We start from the raw sequence: 11685 nt of genomic DNA on the forward strand, positions 1-11685 counted from the left end.
ATATACACCTTTCCAAAAATTATTATATGTGACATAGTTTCCCAAAAAAATAACAAAATTGAAGTATGGCACTTTTAAAAAAAGTGATCTCAAGAATAGGTGTCATGTATGGTATATCCATGGCTAATGTGGTGATAATTTTTCCGTATTCGGCACACACATACCTGCAACTTGGCTTGGCTAATGTGAACAAGGCTCAATCATCAGGTTATGAAAATAAACGAGTTACTTAATTTGGAATTCGATCAATGTAAAGACTTCTAATGGCTACTTCATACATATATATTGAGACAACCTCGAGTCACAATCCCAAAATGAAGTTTACATTGATGATGAATGTTGTGTTGGTCTTTGTAATAACCAACACACCTAAATGAAGCATCATGATTAGGATTATTAGCCTCTTAAATCAGTGCATGGGTGTGTGTTTCGTGTTATTTAAACCGGTGGGCCTATTGGTGACTAGGTGTGTGCCTTGTTCTTATCTATCTACTCACCTGCAAGGATTATGATATTTCATCAATCATAAAAGATAGACCAATTAGTGATTGATGCAACTGTTGCATTGTGCTAATGGTATCAAACTTGTTTTATATGACATAGAAACGTTAGATATAATGATATGATGCAATGCATCGGGATTAGCCTACAAATGAGAAACGATTCAAAAAATGGAAAACTTGCGCACATAGTCCTTTTACGAGACATGGTTTCCATAAAATATACCCAATTTGAAATATGGCACTTTAACAAAGGTATTCTAAAAAATAGGTACTCTCATGGATAGCTTATCTTTGCTTTGAATGCAAATGACCAAGACGATGGCTATATCTATGGAAAATGTGATAATAAATTGACCATATTCAGCAGACACGTGCATCTTGGCACGGGTAATGTGAACACAGACTCCATCCGAAAATAAATGATTTACTTACTTAGGACTCCGATTGGTTTAAGGACATCTAAATGCTACTTATATATAGATGAAGACAACGTGGAGGTTCAATCACAGAACCAAGTCTACATTGGTAATGATTATTGGCTTAATCTTTATAAATGCCATCTCGCTCAAACAGAGACGGATGATAGCAAGCAACTTTCAACTATATATGATTATATGATTAGTATGTTGTGTCAATGCATGTGTGTGTGTGTGTTTTGTGTGCCGGCGACTAGGCATGTGGCTTGGTATTATCTATCTAATCACATGGACTTCTAATTAATTCAATGAACTACCAATTAGTGGTTGATGCAACTGATCCATGTGTCAGCTGTATCAACCTAGTTTTATATGACATAAAGGCATTATAGATACTAATATAAAGCAATGCGTCTGCACTAGCCTTAAAAAGAAATTATTCAAACAATGGAAAACATGCACACAAAGTCCTTTTCGTGTCATGGTTTCCATCAAAAAAAAATTAAAATATGGAAGTTGTAAAAATGAGGTAATATCATGTATGGCTTATAACGGCTTTCAACCCAAATGACTAAGCTGTTGTCCATATTTATGGCTATCCTAGTGATAAGTTGCACATATTCGGTACACAAGTGTGTCTTGACATGGCTAAGGTGAGCATAGGCTCCATCAATTAGTTATGTTAATAAATGGGTTACTTAACTAGGACTCTAATCAGTGTGTCTACTTCCAATTGCTACGACTTATATATAGAGCGAGACGACAAGGAGAGACGATCAAAAAACAAAGTCTACAATGATGACGAGTGTTGCCTTAATTTTTGGAATAACCATCACGCTTAGATGGAGTTCCATGATATATCCAATGAGACAACCCGCCATGTACTCCTACTAAGCCTCTCATTGATACCTTTACAAATCAGATTCAACACTTCAACTTTGTCACCAGAACACATGCATTCACTCCAGTTCATCACCCGGATGAAACAAGCCAGACACAACTCTAAGCATAGCAAGCATAGCAAGGTAAAGCACATCATGGCTCAAGCATCTACCAGGTATGCTAGGTTGCAAGGTTTAGCTATTTACTGTGACAATGACAGGTCACGCAGAGGAATGGGTTCAACTACCGGGCAAAAGAATTTATCACGATGTGTCCTAGTGCAATAAATGAGATCAGGAGCGAGAACATGGGATTTCATGGGAATGCTTAAAAGGGGTGCTTGCCTTGTGGATCAGCGGAGGGATACAGTCCTTCAGTTGGATACTCCCGAGTATCCTGTGGAGCGAAGCCTACCAATACAAACAATCACAATCAATACACGTCAAATGCAACAATATGATCCATGATCATGGCATGACATGGATATGATGGATGAGCTAATGCATCTAATATTGAATTGGTTGAAGCTGGTTTGAATCAAAGATTCAAATGCTACTTCAAAAAAGGTATTTTTAAATTACCTTTAAATGATTTGACCTGATTCTTAGGTATAGCTTGTTCTATCATGCATGAAAATAACACCAATGGATTTCTTGAATTTTTCTGATAAATTTTCATATATAAATTATTTTAATCTGAGTTACAGATTAATTTCTATGATTTTTCGAAGTTTATAACTATTTCTGAGATTTTATTTAAACCAAAATTAGAATTACTGCATCAACATGACATCACCAGGAGAAACTCCACACGTCAGTGACACACCTGACACACGCACTAACTGAGTTATATTTAAACTATAGTCCTAATTATTGGTGTTGGGCCCACTGGTTAGTGGGTGTTTAGGGTTAGATAAATTAATTTATTCCGTTTAATTTAAATCCTAACTAACCAAAGGCTGGTCCCACATGCCAGAGATACAAGGATCAAACCACCTGGTCAAACCGGGTCAGCTCACCGGCGTTGAGCCACCGATGGCACCAGGAATGGCGGAGGGGGTCAGAAACCCACCTCCAGCGACCATTTGGCCGGTGGAGACCACCTACAGAACGGCCTCTAGCCCGCACATCCATTTGAGTAAGCCATAGGGGATGGGGTGGCCGGAGACATCGTCGGCGATGACCTAGGCGGCCACCGGAGCTCGGCCCTCGTCGAGATCGACGATACAAAGCGCGAAAGGACCGGAGCTAAGCACCTACGACACCTACGCGACAACGCGAAGCCATTGGTGGCCTCGGTTAGGCTCGAGGACCACCGAAACCTCCCCGACGATGAGCTCCCGCAGTAGAGCTCTTCGGTAGTCGGTGGAAACGGCAGCTACGGCTCGCGAATGAAGGGGCAAAGGGGAGAAATGGGTTCTGCAGCTCACAAGGGTTGCAAAGGCGTCGAGAGCGGGCTCGAAGACGGCCTGACGACGGAGAATTCGACGGCGGTGACCTCGCTAACCTTAGAAAGAAAACGATGGCGGGACGGCGATTGGAGGTGCCCGGCTTCGGTTCCTCTGGCGTGCAGCTGCGTGGCGTCAAGGCGAAGCTACTCAGCACCTCGGGGACAAGAGGGAACGGCCAGGGCGACCTAGCGACGGCGAGCCAAAGGTGCGGCCATGGGGGAGAGAGGGGAGAATAATTTCGTATTCATAAAATTTATTATCATGATTAATTGACAACATTCTGGATTTTTACGTCAAATGTTTTTACCCATTAACATCAGTGGTACATCTACATCACAACTAGATATTTTTTTTCATATGTGAGTAATCGGTTGTGCTTGTCCAGCAGGATGAAGCTGCAAAGAAAACAACTGGTATATCAGGCTGTGGCTGCATGGCACAAAGGGGTAACTCGTAACATTTCACTCATGTTGTAAATCTCGCCCCAAGAAAGCATACTCCGCATGCATTTTTTTCATATATACCAGAAGATGTGCCATAAAGTAAATATTCTAGTTTTTTTAAATGATAATATATAACAATGAGATGATACAAAGTGTCATTACAAAGACGTAACGGTGTTTGATGTGTAAAGTGGGCAATAAATTTCTCTACTGGACCATCCTTGGGTACCGTGAGAAAAACAATAGGCCTTGTGCGTGAAAGGAGGGAGTATTTATTTTGAAAAGGAAGTTGAAACCGCCAACCTCTGCATACAAGGATGCCCCCAACCATTGTTGTTATGTTATTCGATAGATTCTCACAAAAGAATTACATGGATCAACCCAAAGCCACCTTCATGACGGTTTGTCACCGCACCTATATGTTTGATTATGTGCCCTAACCTCGCAATAACACATACCATCTAATCTGGTGGCCTCACAAAGCCACCCAACAATGAGTCGAGAGCACCGGCCGGTCTAGCAGACCCTCAACACGCACCACATACGCCTGCACTAGAATCCAACGACGGCATCTTTCATGGTCCCGTCTTCAAGAGTGATCAATGCCTTTACCTTGCAGGACCCAACTATCATCGACGCCACCACGATGCCACACCCCCGATACCATCATGCATGTGTCTATCATTGAGTATGCACGACGCCATACCATCGACACCCGACATCATCGATGTGGTATATGCAACACCGCTCCACCTGTTGGCCACTCCAGCCAGCACTTGCTCCAAAACAATGTGCCTAGGAGGGAGAACGACACCGAACGTCCAGTTATCATCCCATCTAGTAGATCCATATCTAGTGTTTCCCCCGGAGCAGCCGAAGCGAGGTGACGTCGAAGCCTTTTACCAAGAAATGACACCTAACACTTTGCCATCATCCGGCATGGCCGAAATCAGTGTTGTTTTCACTGGCAGTCATGCCACTCCAAACCAATGGATGGCTAGATCCATGTGGAGCCGCAACATAGAGCTTGCGCAGCCGCTAGAATGCAAGCAGGAAACTACATCATCCCTCTTTGGTCCCTCTATGCATCGTCGAATGGACCAAGGCCGGACTCAACAACGGATCTAGGAGGAAATCAGATCTATGGAACACCGATGCTAACCATCTCCAAGAAGCACGCTAGAGATCCTGATAGTCCATGGACGTGACAACTAGCGCACATCCAGGGGCGTCACCTAGGCCGCCGCACGTGATCTCCCTGTTCGCGCCGCCCTAGTCACACCAGTGGGCCACCATCATTACCATCCTCCCCGGTACCTTTGGAACAGGGCCTGCTGTCAGGCTGCCACCACCATCATGGTCAATGCCGGTGACAGCGACATAAGGGGCCTTCGACATAGCTGCCTTTTGGCGGTGCTAGCATAGGGCCCGTGGAGTCAACATGGGGTGCGACGTGAGGGGTATGTCTGGGAGGAGGATGGGATCGGGAGGAGGACGAAGTCTACACGAGGGTGGCAGTGGTAGGAGGAAATCAGGAGGACATTACACTATATGGTGTAATCTGGAGGAGGGTGGTGGTGTCACACAAAAGGAACATGAGTATATACTTAATTTGATGTAATTGTGAAGTTGTGTGCATTCGGTGTTGTTTAAGCCAGCTGGCCGGCCGTTGAGTATGTGTGTCTCATTCTTATCCATCTAATCACATGCACTGCAATATTTTTCTGGTATTAATTAAGTCCATCTATTTGTAATATATTCTCTACGTAGCTATTTACATGAAAAAATAATTAATTAGCAGTTGATCCAACTGCTCCATTAGGGGACTCTTTGTCCTGGTCAATAGGCAATTATGTTCTCAGCCATGACTCTTGTATAGTGTTTTAGTGTCCTCCAAACAGCAAGCCACACAATCCCAAGGGAAAAAAAGTCTGATAGCAGCCAAAAATCAAACAAGTTTCCTTCTCGACATTGTCTTTCCTGCTAGGATTCAGAATCCTACTTGGTATGACGTTCTTAATTATTTCATGTAGTCCAAAATGCTGAAAATTATCAAAACTCTTCCGAGAAAATTTAAATATGGAGCATGCATAGACTGACAACAGTAATCAATTTCCAATAAAATTGGCAAGGGCGCAGACAATATATAAATGTATTATAACATACGTGCACGCTACATATCATTGTGGAAACTCTCTATGGCCTTATTACAAGCAGCAAGAGCAAATAAATAGGCTTGTGAGCTGACACACATGCACAAATGCATAACATATATGTAATTCAGACAAACACATGGTTCAACCAGAGTTGTCCCCAAACATTCAACAATTTATTGTAGGTAAACATTAACATAACTTGACCATAGCTTGAAGCAATGCATCATATGCATGTGAATGGCATCCATACTAGTAGCAGTGCACGCATATCATTTTATTCTACTCCTCCCATCGCGACATTGGCTCCCATTTCTTCCATCTTAGCAACAACTATCAAATTGAAATATTGAACTCCAATTAGCTCATGAGTTAATTTTGCATGGGAAGAGAATATAAGATGTATGTTTGTCGAAATTAATATGATTGAAGTTTTGAGATGGGACATGAAGTCAATCAAGTACTTTAATGAAAAATCATGGAAGGTTATACATATGTATTAGTCCACAAGACAATACATAGCTTGCATGCAGATATATCAAAGACATTGCACAAAGTTAGTTCAGTGAATTTACCCGAATCGGCAAGAATACAGGGGAAACAACAAGTGTTCTTGCATATTATGTCGGAGCCACCTGCGGCAATACAAGCAAAACAACATGCTTTTGCCCGGGCACTTACACAGCAGCTACATTGTGCTGCGGCGGTCGAGTGAACAGCGATGCTCAATATGAGCAGGCACATGATCGCCTTCAAAGTGGTAGTGCCAGTGAGCATCCTCTTGCCCTCCATTGTCTCCTTTTGTTGTTGCTACCTGTCTTGGTTACCAAGCTAGGTTTGTTTGTTGTGTGTTGAGAGATGCTTCTTGAATGGTTGTTGCACCTACAATTTATAGGCAGTTGTGTTACGTTATGATGGGAATAAGGTGTGAATGGGTGGGAATCAAGTATTATTCGATGTGTCACTGAAGATAATTAATGACTTAGTTTGGAATACATGATGAACGTTGGCTTTATTTTTGTACTCGCCGTGCTCAGATGGAGCTGGATGATAGCTAGCGAGTCTAAACTATATATGATTATAGGATTAGTGTCATTTGTGAGTGCATGGATGTGTGTTTTTTATATTTTTAACCGGCAGGCCTTCTGTGACTAGGAGTACGGCTCGTTCTTATCCATCTATTCATATGCACTACAGATTCAATGAACTCGCAAGGATTTATTAATTCCATCGATCATACAAGTTGGACCAATTGGTGGTTGATGCAACTTATGCATTGTCCTACTTGTATCAAACTTGTTTTATGTGACACGGAAAAATAGGATATAGTGATATAATGCAATGCACCGGGATTATCCTAAACATGGGAAACAATTCAAAAACGTAAAAATTGCACACATAGTCCCTTCAGTTGTCATCGTTTCGATAGAAATATTAAATTTGAAATATGACACTTTCAAGAAAATGTTTAGACCGTGGAAATTCGGACAACCTGGAAGCCTAGCACTTTGCCAAGGCGTCGACACAACGAATTGAATTATGTTCATGTGATAATGGCGCTCCCACGACAAAGGAAGCCGTAGAGAATCATGGTAAGTAGACATCTCATTTGTCTTGATCACAGCCCGAATGCAATAGCTACACCACTAGGAAAGTACAATCAAACATAGAAATATCATGAACAAATATTAGGCATGAACACTTTGAGGTACGCCGATGCGAACATTTGGGTGGGACAACATGGGAGCCGTGAGTTGGGTTCCAAAATATGAAAAACGGCGGAGATATATCAACAACCCCTCATGCTGTGTAGTCCTCGACAGGTATACACAAGGGGGGAGAAGGGATGGTGTTGCGGGTGTCAGATCTTGTAAATGTAAACAAGGGAAGAGACATAAGATCCATACAAACTGCTAATCTATCTTGGTTTGACTTGACTCAAACGGAACATAATGTCGTCTTCAAAGAAAGTGCAATTATTGTTGAGAATAGTCAATATATATATATATATATATATATATATATATATATATATATATATATATATATATATATATATATATATCCGTCGTAAGATATTGTTTACGCTCACTCAAGCTAACAAACAAAACAGAAAAGACGATTCTGAAAAAAACGAAAAAAACCACCCGGAAGAACAATGGTTGAGATGGGCATGTGGTAAATATCTACCTAGTACTTAACTCAAGAGTAGACTATGTTTGCACATGAATCTTCCTTCTCTCATGATGTGGATCTAACATGATATATAGACTTTCAAATATATGGCGCGTAAGTCTCTAAATACAATAAAAGGTCGATACCTCGTCATAATCACTAGCATATATTAAGTTATCGATTATGTGCACTGAAAACAACATCGTACTTGGTCTAGCCTAATCACTGTCTTATGACGGACATATACTGTGTTTGTATTCCGTCTCTTTCCAACAATAATTGAACTTTCTTTGTAGGCCAACATGAAGTTCACTATCAACTCAACACCATGCAAAACAATTAATTACAAAGTATTCTTTCAGCATCATGTATATTAACAAATATCCAAAAAAATTGCGGCAAGTCAAAATGGCTACATGTGCCAAATCTATGACTCGATCGCGTCTGATGATGGTGTGGATCACACATGATATATAGAATTTGAAATATACCAATGGTAGGTTTATCTCTAAATACAATAAAGGATGGATTGCTCATCATGATCGCTAGCTTATATCAAGTTAGCTACTAAGTGTAATGAACACACCATCACGCTTGGGCTAGCCTAAACAATTTCTTATGACGTGTATATATTGTGCATTGATCGTCTTAGCATCTCGTCTCTTCTCGACAATAACTAAACTTATTTTGTAGGCCAACATGTGACTTCTTCATACGACTTTTCTTAATAATAGTATAGTTTACCACAAGCATGGATCAGTATTTATAGACTAATTTGTTGTCCCGTCTCAAACTCAATGTATTCACCTACATCCTCCGACTAGAAATTGCTATCTCCTCTCTCTTGTAATCAAAATTCAGAATGAAGAAGCACCCATATTCTCAAGTGCAAAATTTGCAACAGAAGCAGAATGTGAAATACAAGTATCATGCGTAATGTGAGAGGGGAGAAATGCAGCACACTGTTAGGTTTGCAGACCAGACCATCCTTTTGACATTTGTGTTACACGTCTCCAAGATGGACCGTTGTTGGATTGCTCATCATGATCGCTAGCGTATACTAAGTAAGCTACTAAGTGTAATAAACACACCATCATGCTTGGGCTAGCGTAAACAATGTCTTATGATGTGTATATATTGTGCATTGATCGTCTTAGCATTTTGTCTCTTCTCAACAATAACTGAACTTCTTTTGTAGGCCAACATGTGACTTTTTCATAAGGATTTTCTAAATAATAGTATAGTTTACCACAAGCATGGATCCGTATTTATAGACTAATTTGTTGTCCCATCTCAAACTCAATGTACTGAGCTACGTCCTCCGACTAGAAATTGCTATCTCCTCTCTCTTGTAATCAAAATTCAAAATGAAGAAGCACACATATTCTCAGGTGCAAAATTTGCAATCGAAGCAGAATGGGAAATACAAGTATTATGCGTAATGTGAGAGGGGAGAAATGCAGCACACTATGAGTTTTGCAGACCAGACCAGCGTCTTGACATTTGTGCATCATGGCTCCAAGATGGACCGTTGTCGGATCGTCACGACCAAAACCTTATATCTTCACACCTTCAACCGCCATTCACTCAACTAACCTACCCCTCCATTAAAAGAATGTGCTTCACATTTGAAGGTTCAGGCTTCCAAAACTGAACACCATGACCAGCGAATTAGTGATATGAATAAATACCAAGCATGCTATGATATCTACCAGCTTATCCTAAATCGCACTGTACACGCTACTTCTTCCTAATCTCGCACATGCAATTCACTATCAATTCTAGAATGGAAAAAAATTAATCACAAAGTTTGCTTTCAGCGTGATGTATGTAGTACCAATTTAACATAATAGAACACTCCTACTACTTAAGATAACAAAAACCGTGAGTTTGATCAAGGAAAGCAAAAGGGGCATGGTGAAGCCTATGTTCGTTCCTGGAGAACAAATGCTGCTTGAGTTCATCCTTGGAGAACGCTTGCAATTTACCACCAAAGACGGTCTTCGTTTTAGTGGATCCTCCGTTATTGCTGTTGTTTCTAGTTTAAGGAGAGCAGGTGTGTTTGATTTGCTAGGTTTGTCGTTGGCAGCAAACTGTAGGATAACAAACATAACTACTTTAATATCAATTAGAGACCAGATAATTTGTACTTGTTCTAATTAATTTATAATGGTTGAGCTGGACACACATTGCAGATTATAATAAAATCTACTTTTTTCTTCTTCTCAAAACAGCTACCTTTCGTATCTCAATGACTCAACCGTGTCTGGCGATGGTTTGGATTATTATTATTCCCAACGCGTGAACAATTTTCAGATTCAAAGTTTTTTCAAAGATTAAAATGTTTTGCCTTTGACCTATTATTAGATACCTATAATGTCGTTTTCTTAAAATTTCTTCTCATGTTTAATTGACAACATTCTGGATTTTTACGTCAATTGATTTTACCCATTAACATCAGTGGCAAATCTACATCACAAGTAGATATTATTTTTTTATTATGTGAGTAATCGGTTGTGCTCGCCCAGCAGGATGAAGCTGCAAAGAAAACAAATGGTATATTGTGTTGTAGCTGCATGGCACAACGGGGTAACTCGTAACATTTCACTCATGTTGTAAGTCTCTCCGCAAGAAAGCATACTCTACATGCATTTTTTCATATATACCTGAAGATGTGCCATAAAGTAAATATTTTAGTTTCTTTTTGAAAAATGATAATATATAACAATGAGATGATACAAAGTGTCATTACAAAGACGTAACGGTGTTTGACGGGTAAAGTGGGCAATAAATTTCTCTACTGGACCATCCTTGGGTACCGTGAGAAAAACAATAGGCCTTATGCATGAAAGGAGGGAGTATTTATTTTGAAAAGGAAGTTGAAACCGCCAACCTCTGCTTACAAGGGTACCCCCAACCATTGTTGTTATATTATTCGATAAATTCTCAAAAAAGAATTACATGGGTCAACCCAAAGCCACCTTCATGACGGTTTGTCACAGCACCTATATGTTTGATTATGTGCCCTGACCTCGCAATAACACATACCATCTAATCTGGTGGCCTCACCAAGCCAACCAACAACGAGTCGAGAGCATCGGCTGGTCTAGCAACCCTCAACACGCACCACATACGCCTGCACTAGAATCCAACTACGGCATCTTTCCTGGTCCCATATTCAAGAGCGATCAATGCCTTTACCTTGCAGGACCCAACTATTATCGATGCCACCACGATGCCACACCCCCGAGACTATCATGCATGTGTCTATCATCGAGTATGCACTACGCCATACCGTCGAAACCCGACGTCATCGATGTGGTATATGCAACACCACTCCACCTCTTGGCCACTCCGGCCAGCACTTGCTCCAAAATAGTGTGCCTTGGAGGGAGAACGGCACCGAATGTCCAGTCATCATCCCAGGTGGTCGAGTGAACAGCGATGCTTAATATGAGCAGGCACATGATCGCCTTCAAAGTGGTAGTGCCTGTGAGCATCCTCTTGCCCTCCATTGTCTCCTTTTGTTGTTGCTACCTGTCTTGGTTACCAAGCTAGGTTTGTTTGTTTTCTGTTGAGAGATGCTTCTTGAATGGGTATTGCGCCTACAATTATAGGCAGTTGTGTTATGTTATGATGGGAATAAGGTGTGAATGGGTGGGA

The 11685-nt window shown here is 40.8% G+C and overlaps 1 long non-coding RNA gene across 1 annotated transcript; it reads right to left on the reverse strand.

Moving 5' to 3' along the window:
* Window positions 1-5813: 5813 nt before the first annotated feature.
* LOC123412668 lies at window positions 5814-6713 on the reverse strand. Its single transcript, XR_006613567.1, has 2 exons — window positions 6423-6713; window positions 5814-6180 (listed from the first exon to the last, which is right to left on the reverse strand). It is a non-coding gene; the product is annotated as an uncharacterized LOC123412668 (long non-coding RNA).
* Between the last annotated feature and the right edge of the window lie 4972 nt (window positions 6714-11685).

This window comes from Hordeum vulgare, chromosome 7H (assembly GCF_904849725.1).
Source record: "Hordeum vulgare subsp. vulgare chromosome 7H, MorexV3_pseudomolecules_assembly, whole genome shotgun sequence".
Lineage (NCBI taxonomy): Eukaryota > Viridiplantae > Streptophyta > Magnoliopsida > Poales > Poaceae > Hordeum > Hordeum vulgare.